At 37.1% G+C, this 14,942-nt stretch overlaps 1 protein-coding gene across 3 annotated transcripts in view; it reads right to left on the bottom strand.

The window, feature by feature from the left end:
- The window catches only part of EVI5 (ecotropic viral integration site 5), an 88,542-nt gene that overhangs the window by 1,554 nt on the left and 72,046 nt on the right, over nucleotides 1–14,942 (bottom strand). The window lies entirely within an intron of this gene.

Below are 14,942 nucleotides of genomic sequence, written 5' to 3'. Positions count from 1 at the left end.
CTAGAATCACTAATGACAGATTCCTGCAGTATATTTACTGCATCTTTACTATCCCCACAAGGATGGTTTATAGTTTTCTAGAGTGGCTTATTTGTTTTGAAAGCACTTTTGGCCTTCACATCTTCCTTTTAGAGCTCCATTCTTTCCCTTACCACTTAACTTCTCACTTGAGAAAAGCCCTCCCCCAAACCCAAAGAGCAGGGTCCCAAGTGAGTATTGCCAGTTTCACATAGCCACAGGAAAAAAAACTAGAGAATATACTTAGTTCTGTCTACACTGCAAGATCGAGTGTCTTTTCATGATTAGTTCAGACCCAATGAGATTTCAGGTCAAGAAGTATGAGAGAAACTTCTCTTTGTACAGCATAAATAGATTGTAGTTTCAATTTTAAGAGACCATCAAACAAGACAAAAGTGATTGTCAGACCATGGACAGATACGATAACATTTTAATTCAAAATGCACTGTGGAGGGATAAACTATTACAACCATGCATTCAAGCTATTCAAAAGTAAAACCTAAAGCTCTGAAGTCTGGCAAGTCCCCTATTAATTTAGTGAAAATAACTGCAACTCATGGAACACATTCCTGAGGTTATTTTTTTTAGAATTTCACTTTCGCTAGTTTTTAGTAGCAACTACCTCAGGGTCAGTTTGGCCATCTTAAGAGTATTAAGATTAAAAATCCTAAGGATGCAGAAAAACACTAAAAATGCATTACAGAAACTTCCTAATGTCACTCTGGAAGCTTAAAAAGGAAGATGCACGAAGTGCTATTTTGTAAGCCACGTTTCACAGTAACAGAGACCTGGAAAAGAGAAGAAAAAGCCTGAAGAGCTTCTTTACACAAATCTACTTGACTTCTCAGAAATCTGAAGCAATATCCATTTCGATAAGTAAAAAGTGCATGTAGGTCCTTGCTGCTGACACCAATAGAAGATTTTACCAGTCCATTTGGGGAAGAAAGAATCTCTGTACTTACCATGGGCTTGTGCAAAAGATGAGAATAAAGGGGTTGAAAAAAGATCACAAGAGTCATAATCATGCTAGAAGCCATCAAATCAGGTGTTAACAGCATGTAAAAGTTCTAGCTTTTAACGTCTATCAAAACATCCCTGTTAGGAATATGGGTACATGCTGTAGATCTAAACCTCAGTTGTAACTACATGTACTAATGTTAGTTTTTTGCATTTTCTTCACATACGCATAGGCTGCAGTTGTTTCATGAGGAAATTGCTTGTGTAAAGGCAAGCAAAACAAAAAGCTCCACACTTGCACAGCATAATTCATGATGTAAGCAAAATCAGCTTATACCAAATATTAGATACTGGACAGTAACATGTATCTGGAATAAATAGTTTTTACCAGCTTATATACCTAGATACAGAAAGCCTGATACAGAGATTCTTGTGTTACTTAGAAATATTATCCCTAAAAATATCCTGGAATACGATCACATTAGTTGCCACATGAAGCTTCCAAAACAGCTATCAATTTTAGTCACTAAGAAAATAAAACACCGAAAAACAAAACAAAACCCAACAATTTCTCTCCACCCTCACCACAGGAAAAAAGCTCCGCTGTACAAGTGACTACAAATTTCATATTAGAGCAAGAAATTATATGCTTTTAGGTCTGCACAGTTAAGCCACTGGTTCACCTGAAATTATAAAGCTGATCCTCAGTGTTAGTTGTTTTGAACATTCAGAAAACCAAGCCAATGACCTCAACTGTTTTCCTGAAGACTTCAACACATGATACCTTTAGATGAATGTATTTAGGTAACATGACAAAATCATGGCTTCATAGTTTTAGGTAGCAGCCTTTCCAAACACCAAATGAGAGTCTGTGGAAAATGCTGTTGGTGAAAAAATCATGAATAGACACAGCCTTTGCCAATTCCTAAAGCGAGTCTGGGAAAACAGTGTGTTGTTATCTTTTGTTATTCTAATGAAAGGACGCACAATCTGTGACCTTCCAGAAACACTTCTTTTGACCTGCAGCTTTACATTTGCCTGCCCTTTTTCTCAAGTACTCCTCACTTCCAAGGGAAACCAGACTGCTAGGAAGAAACATGAATGTACTGTAGAGTATATATGCCACAAGTCTATTGATGGTCGTATAGTTCCGTAACTTCTCTGTCCGCTTGAAAAATGGCCGTCTCAGCCAGAAGCACAGAGAAACACTGTAGCACAGAATTTGTTTGTATTATGGGGATTGACAGGCTGGACAGTAACACTGCTGAGGAGGACGTGGGAGTCCTGACACACAGGAGGCTAAACATGAATTAGCAGTGTCCCTGAGCAGTGACGAAGGCTAACAGCATACTAGGCTGTATTGACAAGGGCATAGCCAGTACATCATGGGAACCGATTCTTACCTGGCACTTGTTAGACTGCATCTGTCCTATTCTGCCCTTGCTACCTCACTCCTTCCTCAGTACAAGATATTCATGAGTAGATTCAGTGGAAAGGCACCAAGACAGTTAAGGGGCAAAAGCTTATGCCTTAAGGTAACAGAGAACGGGTTCTTTACTGAAATGCACAGTGGGAGAAGAGACATTGATGATAACACAGAACACAAGGCTGTGTTTGAATATGAAGGGAAAATAATTGCTACAAGGCTAGTTAAGAATTAGAACAGGTTGTTCAGGGACTGTGGACTCCCCATCCTCTGTGGGTTTCAACACCCAACTGACAAAGCCCTAAGCAACCTGCTTTGAATTCAGTGTTGATCCTGTTTTGAGCAGGCAGTTGGACTAGGGGCCTCCCAGGGACCCTTCCAACCTGAAAGATGGATTACAATTCAGTGAGATGTGTGAAAAGCATGGGCAGTGGGATGCATATTACTGTTCTTACAGCAGCCATTTAGAGTTTGAGAAATTGAAATACTTTGTACCTGCCAAAATTACTGCGCTTAATAATGTAAATGCTGTCATCTGAATCCAAATGCCTTTACATTAAATGTCAGTACATTAATTTATCACAAAATCTAGTCTTCAACAGAAAGTTCCTTTTATTTTACAATTAGAAATCTGCCACTTCAATCTTGAAAATACTTAAAACAAGTTGGTTTTCAATTGAAGGTAGAATCTGATTTGCATCTTAAATTTTTTTTAAACATGAACATTGATGAAAGCAACTAATCTTCAAGAAATTAAAAGTATCTGACAGAATAGGTTGGGAACAGCTGTGCACTATTTTCAGTTTTGTGTAGTTTCAGAGTTGAAGATACTTCAAGGGCACCCCAACCTAATATTTGTGCAGGAGCATTTCTGAAGGAGCCTGATTATCTGCAATTTCTGTTGCAGCAGAAAGGCTTTGTAAGGCTTCTCAAAGCATCTAGAACAACTTGTAGACAGCATGCGCTCCAATGCAATTAGATACCAGTGGCTAATGCCAGCTTAAGGCTCTAAAATAGAGGTTTCTGAAAATGAAAAGTTTTGTAGTCTCACGTAACTTTACAGTCTAGCAAGTGAGGCTCTGCACTTCTAATAGAAAAAGCAGTATCTTTTTTCAAGTTGGGAACGTAAGTGTCCTACTGGCTCAGGGCAATGGTCCATCAGCCTAATATTCTGTCTCCAATAGTGACAATAGGACTTCCATGTTGTTTTGTTTTTAAGGGAAAGCATGTGACTGACCAATTTTCGCAATCCACTCCCTTCATATTCCCAAGCCCCCAATCACTTGTCCAGAAACTGCTGTAGCAGATATGAGAGTGCATGTCTTCCTAGCTGTTTCAGCATCCATTTATAGACCAGTTGTCCATGACTGATGATTTTTTTTTTTTTTAAATTTTATTTGCTGTCTACCTCCACAGCTTGCTGTGGCAGTAAGTTCCAGAAATTCCTTTATTTGTTTTAAACTGATCTCCTACTTGTTTCAGGAATTGCCCCTGAATTCTAGTAATGTAGGAACAAGTGGTGAAAAGCAGTTCCGCAGTGATGATTCTGAAACTTATATTGTCATGCCTCCCTCAGTCTTCTCTCTAAAACAGATGAGTCCCAAGCCTTTTTAGCCTCTCAGGAACAGGCAGTGCTCAAGACCACTGAACATTTTAGTTGCCCTTTGACTTCCCTACAGACCTTCTTTAAACTCTCTACATCCATCTTGAGGTGTAGAGAGCAGCCCTGCACCAAGGTTTTGTAGTGGTAATATAAACCCCTTTATTTTGTTTTTAATATACTTCCTATTGATGCCCAACATTGTCTTGCCTGTTGTGGCTGCTGCTGCACACTAAGCCAGTGATGTCAGAGGACTCTCAGCGACAACTCAAATATATCTTTCCTGATTTGTAACTACCAATTCTGTGTTTGCCATCGTGTAGGTATGGCTTAGATTTTGCAATTGATGAATTACCTTATTCACTTTGAAGCTCATCTGTCACCTTTTTAAGAGAGAATTCTTGAGATTCTTGCCATCAGTGTTTTATTTGAACATGGAAAAAGAGCTTAAAGTAGGAAGTAAAGCATTATGCCAAGATCTTGTTATTCACGTAGCCAAGCATATCAAGATAATGGGAAATCCTACTAAGGACTCGGGGCGGGGGCGGGGGGGAGCGTGCACGTGGACCAAACCCAAACACTTCCCCACCCCATCCCAAACCTAGTTCTACTCTATCCTTATCATTCCACCCAAAGAAAAAAGAACAGCCCTTTTTCCTGCAGCCATGCTGAGCAGAGTATGGACTTAGACCCCAGGGTCTGTCACTTCTGTTCTCTTTTGTACAAAGAGCCAATATTGGTTAAAGCCTTTCAGTTTTGGGTCTGGCCCTCCTTCATGTGAGGGGAACTAGACCTCTGTCACCCCAACAAGTGACATTCAGATGAACCCTGGCTGTTTCTTACTGCTTCAGTTTTGCAAGAATCTCAAATCTGATCACATCTGTAAAAAAACCAGGTCTGGTAAACCCACATGTTTTGCTTTTAATTCTCAAATCCAGGGCATATTGTCTAGATGACTGCAGATTCAACCCAGTTTTCACTACAGCACATTCACGTGGTCTTTAGGACATTTCAAAGGGTTAATAACATTATGTGACCAAAATGCATGTCATCATTATCCCTTCAAAAGCCAGCTGAATCAAGAACAGAATCTTAATAATAATGTTTGCATTTATATACCTTCTTGTGCCTAAAGAATTCAGCATTTTAAAGACAAACTGTATGTCCTGCTGGTCAACACATGAAAAGACTTGAATTGTACATACTCTTAACAGGTAACAGTGTACTTTCACAAATTCAGAAGAGCTAACAATCAGATCCTTGAACCTCAGAATAAACTTTCTTACCTGATGCTGACTGCCTCATCAAGCCAGGCATGAAGGAGAGACAGTAAAGAGAAATTTAGAAGTTTTAGTACAATTCAAAAGTTCTTCCATGTTGAATCATAGAATAGTTTGAAGGGTGCTAGTCAGTTGCAAGCAAGTTATATTTCTAAGCCCCTTTGTTTTTTACATAGAGAACATAGGTCAAATTTTCAAGTGGGACTTCGTGAAAGAGAGTTCTACTTAAGCTCTGGGATACATTTTTTTGTTGTAACCTGTGAGTTTTTTTTAAAGCTAGGAATTCAGTGGTGGAAAGAAGTCACACTAAAATGGTACTTTCTGCTCCCTTTAAAAGGCTTCAGTAACTAATTATTGAAATTTACTCAATTCTGAAGTAGTAAAGAAGAGTTTTAACAAAGCTTGCCAATAAATATTCTATCTACTTACAGTAGGATAAGCAAGCAATACACAAGTGAGATCAAAATATGATAAAAATATGACCACTGCCTTGGGTAAATGAAATTGGTTTTGGCAGAAGGCAGTATGTTAAATTTTTATTTAAAGAATAAAGATACTGAATTGTCAGTGTTTTTACTTATAGCAAGAGAAATCTAAAAATCAGAGTTCCCTCTTTATTTGTCTCCACCTTAGTAACAGTAGGAAGTCTCAGTAAGATTTCCTGCTTAAAAACCAAACATGATTCAAAAGAAAACTAGAATGTTGCTGAAAGTATGATCTAACCACGTTTAGCTGAAGAGAAATAAGTCATAAGCATTTTCAAATACCTGTCCTATAATTCAGAAAAACATTGTCAACTTGGCAACATGAAAAGAGAGATTTAGAAGTCAAAACCTAATTACAAATCAATTTAAAATATCAGTTATGATCTATTAAAGTATAATCACATTTAACATGAATAAAAGCAATTTAATTGGAGTTCTTAAAAATTCCTGAGACCAACAGTCCACAGCATCTAATGGGATCCCTTATCATACTTAACAGTTGACTGCTACTTACACCTCTCCCATTGTGAAGAGATCACTCCAGTGTAAGGCATACACTAGTACACTATCACTTCTTTAAAAAAACTCCCAGTAACTTCTTTTGGAAAAAATGCTTATCTCAGAAAATGAAGCAGTCGCAGCATCTCAGACTGAATGAATGGAAAATACGTTGTCATTTGGGAGACAAATATCAGTCCAGACAAATATTATGTCCAGTAGGTACTAAAATGCAGAAGCATTTCTGCACATGCACACAAAAAGAATGAACAATGTTAAGGTTGCAGGCCTTTTCATGCTACTTTTTCACTTCCATGAACACAAGCAACTCCTTAGATATCTTATGCTCTCTGAAGCCCATTTTAAAATATACAGTTGTACTTCCACAGTGAGCCACATTCATACTGAAACCATCGCAACATGAACACTGCACAAATGGAGACATCATGAGCTAAACGAATAGTTGCAGAAACTAATATTAGCAATCCATCACCTAAAACAATTCTTAGCAAGTTTAATGGCTGTACAGCTACAATGCAAATGGGGTTTCTAAAGTTCCCCAACAGAATCAGCTTCCTTATATGAAAGGGACTGCTAGGCATGCATTGTGACAGAACTGTATCAAAACATTTTAATCAAAGCCATTGCTTATTGATCTTTGAAAAGTCTGAGATTTAAAAAAAAGCTTAAGTATGGTTTAATATATCCTGCAGTAAAGAAAAAGTTTAATGCAAAACCAAACCAACTTTAAAGACATTCTTCGTTTTCCTCAAGCATGAGGCACTTTTTACCCAAACATGTGGATCATATGCAAAAGACAGAGGATGGTCTTTTGAGAGCTTCCTGACAACTTGTATAGCTCTCAAGATTACGTGTAAAATAAGATTATGCGTAAAATAAGTCAACAACACATACTGCATATAATACAACAACATTCTTCATTTAGAAACAGTGACACATTCTCTAACAAATTTAAAAATAAATTTGAAAAATATATGTTAAATTAGAAAAGTGTTATCATTGTAACTATTAGAACAAAGCTCAAAGTTGTGGCTTTTATTTCAGTGTCAGTGAATTTCCTGTTTCACTTCAGTTAACGTTAAGGGTTTTTTTCTAAAGCCATAGCTATAAATGCAGCCATAATTAGGATTATTAACTTGTAAATAACAGCCATGAGCAATGCCAGACAAGGGTCATTCTTGGAAATTACTGATGATTCAAGAAGCCCAAGCCAACCAGACCAAACAGATGCTGAATCCAGGAACTCCCATTTACTCTGGTTGCTCCCGTTACCGGATCACTGTTGTCCCTCCTGAGGAAGAGGCCCTAATACCACGGACTCACTGTTTAAAAGATAACAGCTGAGAGGGACTGTACGGGCTTCTCTTCCCTGAAATCCATACGAAAAGCTGCAGAGATGGCCATCCCCACATCTCTTACCGAAGCCATTTTGGATTCTCCAATGCCATATCTACCTCCAGAGATTTAAAAACTGAATTAGAATACGTTTTGTAGACCTCAAAAAGATATGCAAGGAATACATAAAAAAAAAAACAATGGGGGGGGGGAATCACAATGAACCATCTTTTCCTTTCACTGTGAGGCAGACATGGAAGAGATCTGCAACAATCAGAGATATGCTTAGTAGAGAAATTCAGGAAATAGGTTACATTTTCATTTATTGGTTTCACACAGTTGTCTTCTTTTTCTTCTTAATTTAAAATATTAAGATTAAAACTCTTCCAGAACAACTTTGAGTCTTCTCAGATTTCCTAAACATGTTCTGCTTCAGCTTAAGATCTAACTAATTTTGAAATCGATACAATAGACAATTATATTCGCAAATAGGAAGTGTTACTATGCTCTTTACTGCTCCTTTCCCCAAGATTTAATTTCATGTCAAAATTTAAAAAATCCCAGCAAATTAGCTAGATTTTGTTGAAATCAAGTTGTTCTACACATTCTAATGGGTTGTTGAAGAGTTACGGACGTAAGGAGGAAAGTGAATACATTTCAAAAATGCATTAAAAAACTCTGGAAAACTATTTCAGGGAAGTTTTACTACAACACTAACATGAACAAAAATACTTTTTCCCCTTGTAGTTCACCTAAACTACAAACATTAAAGCGAGCCTGAAGTGTTTGGGGTGGGAGTTTGCATAAATTTGGGGTTTAGCAGATTGGAATCACCATTACAGGGCTTTATGATTTGTCTTTGCTTTTGCCTTCCCCCACCCCCAAAAGTGGTATTTGTAAGGCAGTACTCAAGATTCTAATCAGAGTCTAATTTAAGAAATTAGACTAGTTAAGCAAAATCAAGCAAACTGAAATTGCTGTTTAAAAAAAATCCAGTGCATTAGGTACTGTGACTTAAGAAAGCAGGAAATGTCTTGATCATGCTTACAAATAACATGCAGTGAGAGCATTTCAAAATCTGTTTGCAAAATTGCTTCCTTTGCTTAGTAGTTGATAAATCACTATTAGACATTTCATTTATCATGGAGGCTTTTTTTGGTTTTTTAAGACATAGTTTTGTCTTTGATATCCTTTAAATGTGGAAATTGATTTCCTCATCTAGAAATGTTCACCCAGAAGTTTCAGTCAGATAAACAAAATGCTGATTTTTAGGGAGCCTAGCAATGACCTTTGAAATATTGTTGTTAGCCAGTCCCTGTAGGATCCTGTAGGAAGAGCCAAGCTGCACTCCAGCATACTCAAGACTGTCTGGGATCCACCTTAGCGCATTTGGCCATTTACTTGGGATTGAGTTTAGCATGACTAAAACGGGAAACCTGCACAACAACGAACCCTGATAAGAGTTAATGATTGTAGAATAGTGCAAGTTTAGTGGTTTCTATAAAATAGTATTTCTAAAGAATATACACTATAGAATAGTTTCCTAAAGAAAATTAACTCTGCTTTGTATGGATCAGTTCAGAGCTGTATTTGCTTCCTGCTAGCATTACCTCGTCTGCCCCCCAAACAATTTTATAATGCTCATACCAAGATTAAAAAAAACAGTTGACAAAAATTCTTAGAGGACTTGGTGGAGTATTTGGCTCCTTATTTTGAAGTGTAATAAAATGAATCTTGGAGAAAAGTTCATTTGATTTGTTAGGGTTTTTAGGACAAGCAGAAAGAAGCAGATAAACAAAATTAATTTTGTTTATTACTTTCAGTATGGCAGAAGGGTTTAAAGAAGGCTGTTTTGCAGCATAACTTAATGGTAGCAAAACTGCATCTGTCCATATTCAGTTGTCTCCAGGGTCTCATATGTGTCTGAACTTCTTGATCCGCACTACCTCAAAACAGTACAACTGTTTCTGGAGTTCATAAATTGAATTCAATCTAACACAGCTGCAGTATGCTCTATCCACTTGTTACAGCAATTGCAGCAAAACACCCTGAAACTGGCAACGACAGAAGCTGATCAGAAGTCAGAGCAAGTATTAAACTCCCGGCTTGATAAGCCTATTGTGGGCCCAAACCAGAACAGCAGTGAATGACACTATTATATACCTGAACAGACCTAGGCTGCTTTTTTTGGTTGTACCAATATGGCTGCTATTCTTAAAAAGAGAAAAACCCAAAGAGCCTCTGGACTGAGATTTTTATTTTTGGTCATCTATAGTGGAATTAAAAGCAACAGTCATGACATACTACAACATTAGATGAATCTGCCCCACTCATCATTAACACTTTGGAATCCAAGCTCATGTATGTGATTAACTACTAATTCTCCTGTTTAAGGAAAGAATTACCTTTGTTTTTGCAACTCGTACTTTTAAAAGAATGACCCAGAGTAGCACACTGGTATACAACCTGAAACATTTATCTCAAACGAACTTTGCTGACCGTATCACTGGACAGAGTTCAAACCACTGCAGTGTGTCATAAATGAAAAGCAAAAGAGCAGCAAGAAATTTCCAAGACCGAGTCATTTCAGGCTTCTGGGTTTTTTAATAGCACTTAAATATTTGGCCTCTGTTTTAAATTGCCAGCTTCTGTAAGTCATATTCAATCTCACAGTAATACAAAATGCTTTACAAAAATCTATGAAATAGTTTTAATGCATTAAAAGAAAGCTTATCTCCAGTTGTCCTGCTATTTATTTCATATTGCTCTGAATGTACTCTTACATTTCCTGACTTAAGTTTTTATAAAAGTGTTTTTTCAACATCATCAGTTAAAAAGCCAAAAGGAAATATGATGTTAAATGTATGTTGTGTATCAGTTTTACCATAGATGAGTCTGCTGTATTGTAAACGTGACAAAGATTAAAACTAGCAACAAGTGTTCAGACCAGAAGGTTTCCAGTGAATCAGAACAGGAAACCAATAAAGCGATCAATGGGAGGTCATGACTTTTTGATCACTGCACTATATGGTTAAAGAATCTGGTTTTGATCTAGTGCCGTGTAATCAAATTCAACTTTGAAGTTCTGTATCAAATATGCAATTGAAATAGCAACAGCACTAAGGAAGTACCCAACTTTTAAACTATTTTCAAAAGAAATTAGTCTTTGGTAACTACAAGTCAGATTTTATCTATTGAGGGAATTTTTCTAAGATGTGACAAGTTTGTTGTAGTGAGATTGTATGCAATTCCAAAAAAAAGTTCTAAGCTGACTTAGCCCTGGGAAGTTTCTATAAATAGCTAGTTGGTAGGTAGAAGGAAAGTTCCCAGAAACTCTTCCTACAAGAAGTTCTAATGAAAATGTTTATTTGGAGTGAAGACATGGCAACAAAAATATTTTAAAACAGCAGCATGATCACACTGAATGTACTGCAATTATTATATCCAAGGAACTACCTAAATCTCAATGCTCCTTCTCCCTAGAGCATGCATCTATAAATACAAAAGTTACTGAAACCTCAAGCATTAACTAGAATGTACTGGCTGATACAGAGACTGAAAATGTACCCATTATGGGCAACAGTTACAGGAAATGATCATTTCGCACTTTTACTCTGTCCTTTTAAAGCAGGAGTTAAACTCAGCATTTTTAAATGGAATAAGTAACATTTATTTTTGCCTCTGATTGCAGAAATTACTTCCATCTGTGCTGGATGCCATTCTGAGCATGATAAAAGAATTTTAGGAGGGGTTTCCATGAAATTTCCACTGTTTGCCCCTCTTACGTTCAGATAAACTTAGAGAGACATATTACAAGCTAACACATAGCATTCCTCTCCTGAGCTTGTTTCTCACATAGATGGCACCTGTATATGGCTGCTAACACAAAATTTTTTGCAAGGAACAACTACTCAGATAAATTCAAAACCAGTAGAACCTCAATCCCCAAAACTTGATTTATAGGCAGAAACATAGGATAGACCCTGACATAGCTCTAATTAGTACAGCAGACAGGTCATGCAGCTTCAACACTCAAGAGAAGAGCATTATTGTCATGATAAACTTTATCTGTAATCAGTTTACTTGCTTTAGCAATCCAGACAAACTCCAAACAGGGACTTAGTATAATTAAGTATAGCTAGCTATATTCATCTCTAATGCTGCAATCAAGAACTAGTATATTGCTCAGCAAGACAGATCTGGAGCTTTGATGCAGTAGGATACAGTCAGAAAAAAAAAGCGGAAATGTTTGTAAAAAGAGCAATCACCGATCTTCATTTATTTTATCACTGAATCTAATCCGTCAGTAGTGGCAGTGAAACAGTTAAGATTCATACCTAAAACTGTTGCCCTCATTGAAGTGAACAAAGTCATACCTATTCCATTTGAGGACAGACTACATCACTGTCCTGGTTACACTGTTCACATTTAGAGGTTTCCTTCTCTCTCAAAGATGGAAGATATTTTGTTGATGGTGTTGTTACTGGGGGGAAGGGAGAGGAATCGACCTTACCTGATGCAAAGATGAAGATGGAGTTTGTGGCCAAAGATTTGTGGAATGGAGTAGCACCATTATGGAATCAATCCTACCTTTTTGGGCAAGTGTAACATGTCTGTGTTAATTACACTATGAACATCCATCCAAAATTAACTGAATTGAAAAACTGATGTTCATAAAATATACAGGGATTCCATTGTGCAGTAACAGTTCTGCCTGTTGATTCCTTAGTTAAGCCAGACAGTTTCTAAAGGCTAGTTGTTTTATTAAGGGCAGGGTAACTAAATTGGAGAAAGTTATTGGAGAATTAAGACTCCCAATCTGTTCAGTCTCACACCTCTGTAACAATCTTGGTATTATCAAGCCAGTATAACATCTCTGACTCTCAAGGACAAGCTAAATTAAAGGAATAAAGCAATTCACTTTTCTGAAGCATACAGTATATATTTAACTATCCTGTGTAGACAAAGCTGCTACACTAGATTGGGTGTTTGCAAACCACATGACCTCACAAACGCTATCTTATCACATCACAGGTTCCTCAGACTGACCACAACCACTTAAATCAGACTCTGCCAGCACAGAGGCTCTGTAACTTTGACACGTACTAGTAAAGCAACTACATTTTTAGCTGTCCAGCAGCCTTGCAAGAACTTTACTTGTGGGGAGGGAAAAATCTGATGGTCTCTTGTCCAACTGTGCTTGCAAGATACGGTAAAAGAAAAGCACATGATTTATTGTGCTATAAACTTCCACCACAAGTTGAAATGCTTACTTTGTAAATCTGAGGGCTAACATATTTCCTTTCAGGGACAACATTTCTTATCAAGTAAGAAAACATTTATAGAGTGCCACATATTTTGAAAGCATTTGTCTAGTAAAACAAACTATCAGAAGGTGTTAATGTGACTCTAGTCAGTATTGAGAAACAAGTGCTTTGCAAGAGTTAATACAGTATTTTTAACAAACATTACAGTTTTAGTGAGAGCAATGTAAAAATTGACTGAAATAAATCCCACAAAGATTAGCTGGTTTTATGAAAGCAAGCAAGTAAAGTGACAATTGCCAAGAGACAAATATACATCTGCCTGTACTACATGGAAAGCAAATAGTACACTCCTTCCAGAAGAAAGGGGGGAAAAAATAAGTCAGCAAGAGACTGAGTGCAAGAGCATTGTATCTAATTATAAATTTTACAGGAAGAGTACTAGGCCTTTTTGGACTTGCTGTTCTTTCCTTAGTTCTAATGAAAGAAATGTTACCTATTTCTGTTTCCAAGATATCTGAATGCTGATAAATCTGATCTTCTCTCATTCTCATTTGCCCATATGATCTGATCCACTGCTAGCCATCACCCTATAAATATGTCTTCAGAGGAGAACTTTAAAAAAAAATTGTAGTAGGTTGAACTTGAACTAGAATTCACTTTCCCCAGTTAATCCTCCTATCTCCATCATGCAAAGCTACGTACAACTCAATCATAGCTTTAAAAGTTACTTAATGATGTGCCCACACTGCAGTCATGACTGCAACACAGCATAGGCACATCCAAACCAAGTAGCTGGACACCAGCAGATCAAGTACAGCAGGATGAAGCTCAGAGTTATTTACGCTGCTTCTGAATGTAGTCTAGTGGTGCTTCAGATAAGAGAACATTTGATTTGGTAAGCATTGAATTTGACTCAAAGGAAGCCTAGTAACAAAATTAACAGAGGAAAGGAATAATGCTTCCTGCTGGTATCCCATCATCAAGCCCAGGTGCTATTATTGTGAGAGAAACAGCAGCTAGGAATGCTGCTAGAAGCAGCCAACACATCTTGTGCTACTCCAGTGGGTCACAAGCAGCATCATAATTTTGTGCTCATCTACAGCCAATGCAGGAGTCATCATTTAACTGCTTGTAAAGATATTCCCTCATCTCCTCAGGGGACAACCTGCACTAAACTGTGCTGGGGACCAGAACCACTCACTGTACCATACTGATTTAAGATTATTAGCTAATAATAAAAAAAAACCAAGGAGAAAATAATTCTGCAGCTTTTAAACACAGCTTACCTACCATACAAGTTTATGGTATTTAAGACCAAAGGAACTGTTAGTGTGGTTTAAACTTTCCTCCTGGGTACTACAGTGCGTTGAATTTTATTTAGGTGTTGTATTATGTGGCCTATATAGGTGTGGTTTTTAATCCTTCACACTGATGGCTATGGTTTACTTTCCCTTCTCCATTTCAGTTTCAGCAGTGAAAGCCTAGAAAGCTAACCCAAGTTGCAAAACGCATCCTTAATTCAGCCATATTATCAATTACTCCTTTGGTCATAACTTATGCATTATTTATCCTCAAAGTAATTACTTAAAGTGTCTTGAATTTTATTTACACAAGCAAAATCTTTTAAAAGCATAGTATTTAATCTCCAACTTTTATATCTCGTTTCATTAAGCCAATCTTAAAATGTTAGCTCACCAGGAGCAAGATCAGACCATGAGATAACACTATATCAGAATCTTACTGACTGCATTAGGTTCTTAAAACATAATATCAGATCCATTCCTAGATAAACTATATGTATGTGGGAATGCAAGAGTAGTAGACTAATGGTTACTACTTTGAATAGCTGTCAAGTTTTCAGATACTGAAAATGGGAAATACTTTAAAAAATCCCCCGTTTTCTGCATTGTCAATATGCAAGAATTTAATTACCAGAATTTCACTTAAACTTACTATTATAAAGCCTTTTAAAAGCCTCAAAAAATTATTTCGGTGGAATAATAATGCTCCAGTCACCTGTCATCTTGTTCTTATCCATCAGCCGTGCTGAAATAT

The sequence above is a fragment of the Gymnogyps californianus genome, chromosome 8 (assembly GCF_018139145.2).
Source record: "Gymnogyps californianus isolate 813 chromosome 8, ASM1813914v2, whole genome shotgun sequence".
Lineage (NCBI taxonomy): Eukaryota > Metazoa > Chordata > Aves > Accipitriformes > Cathartidae > Gymnogyps > Gymnogyps californianus.
Note: the sequence above shows the minus strand (reverse complement) of the source record. Positions and strands in the feature narration are given on the sequence as shown.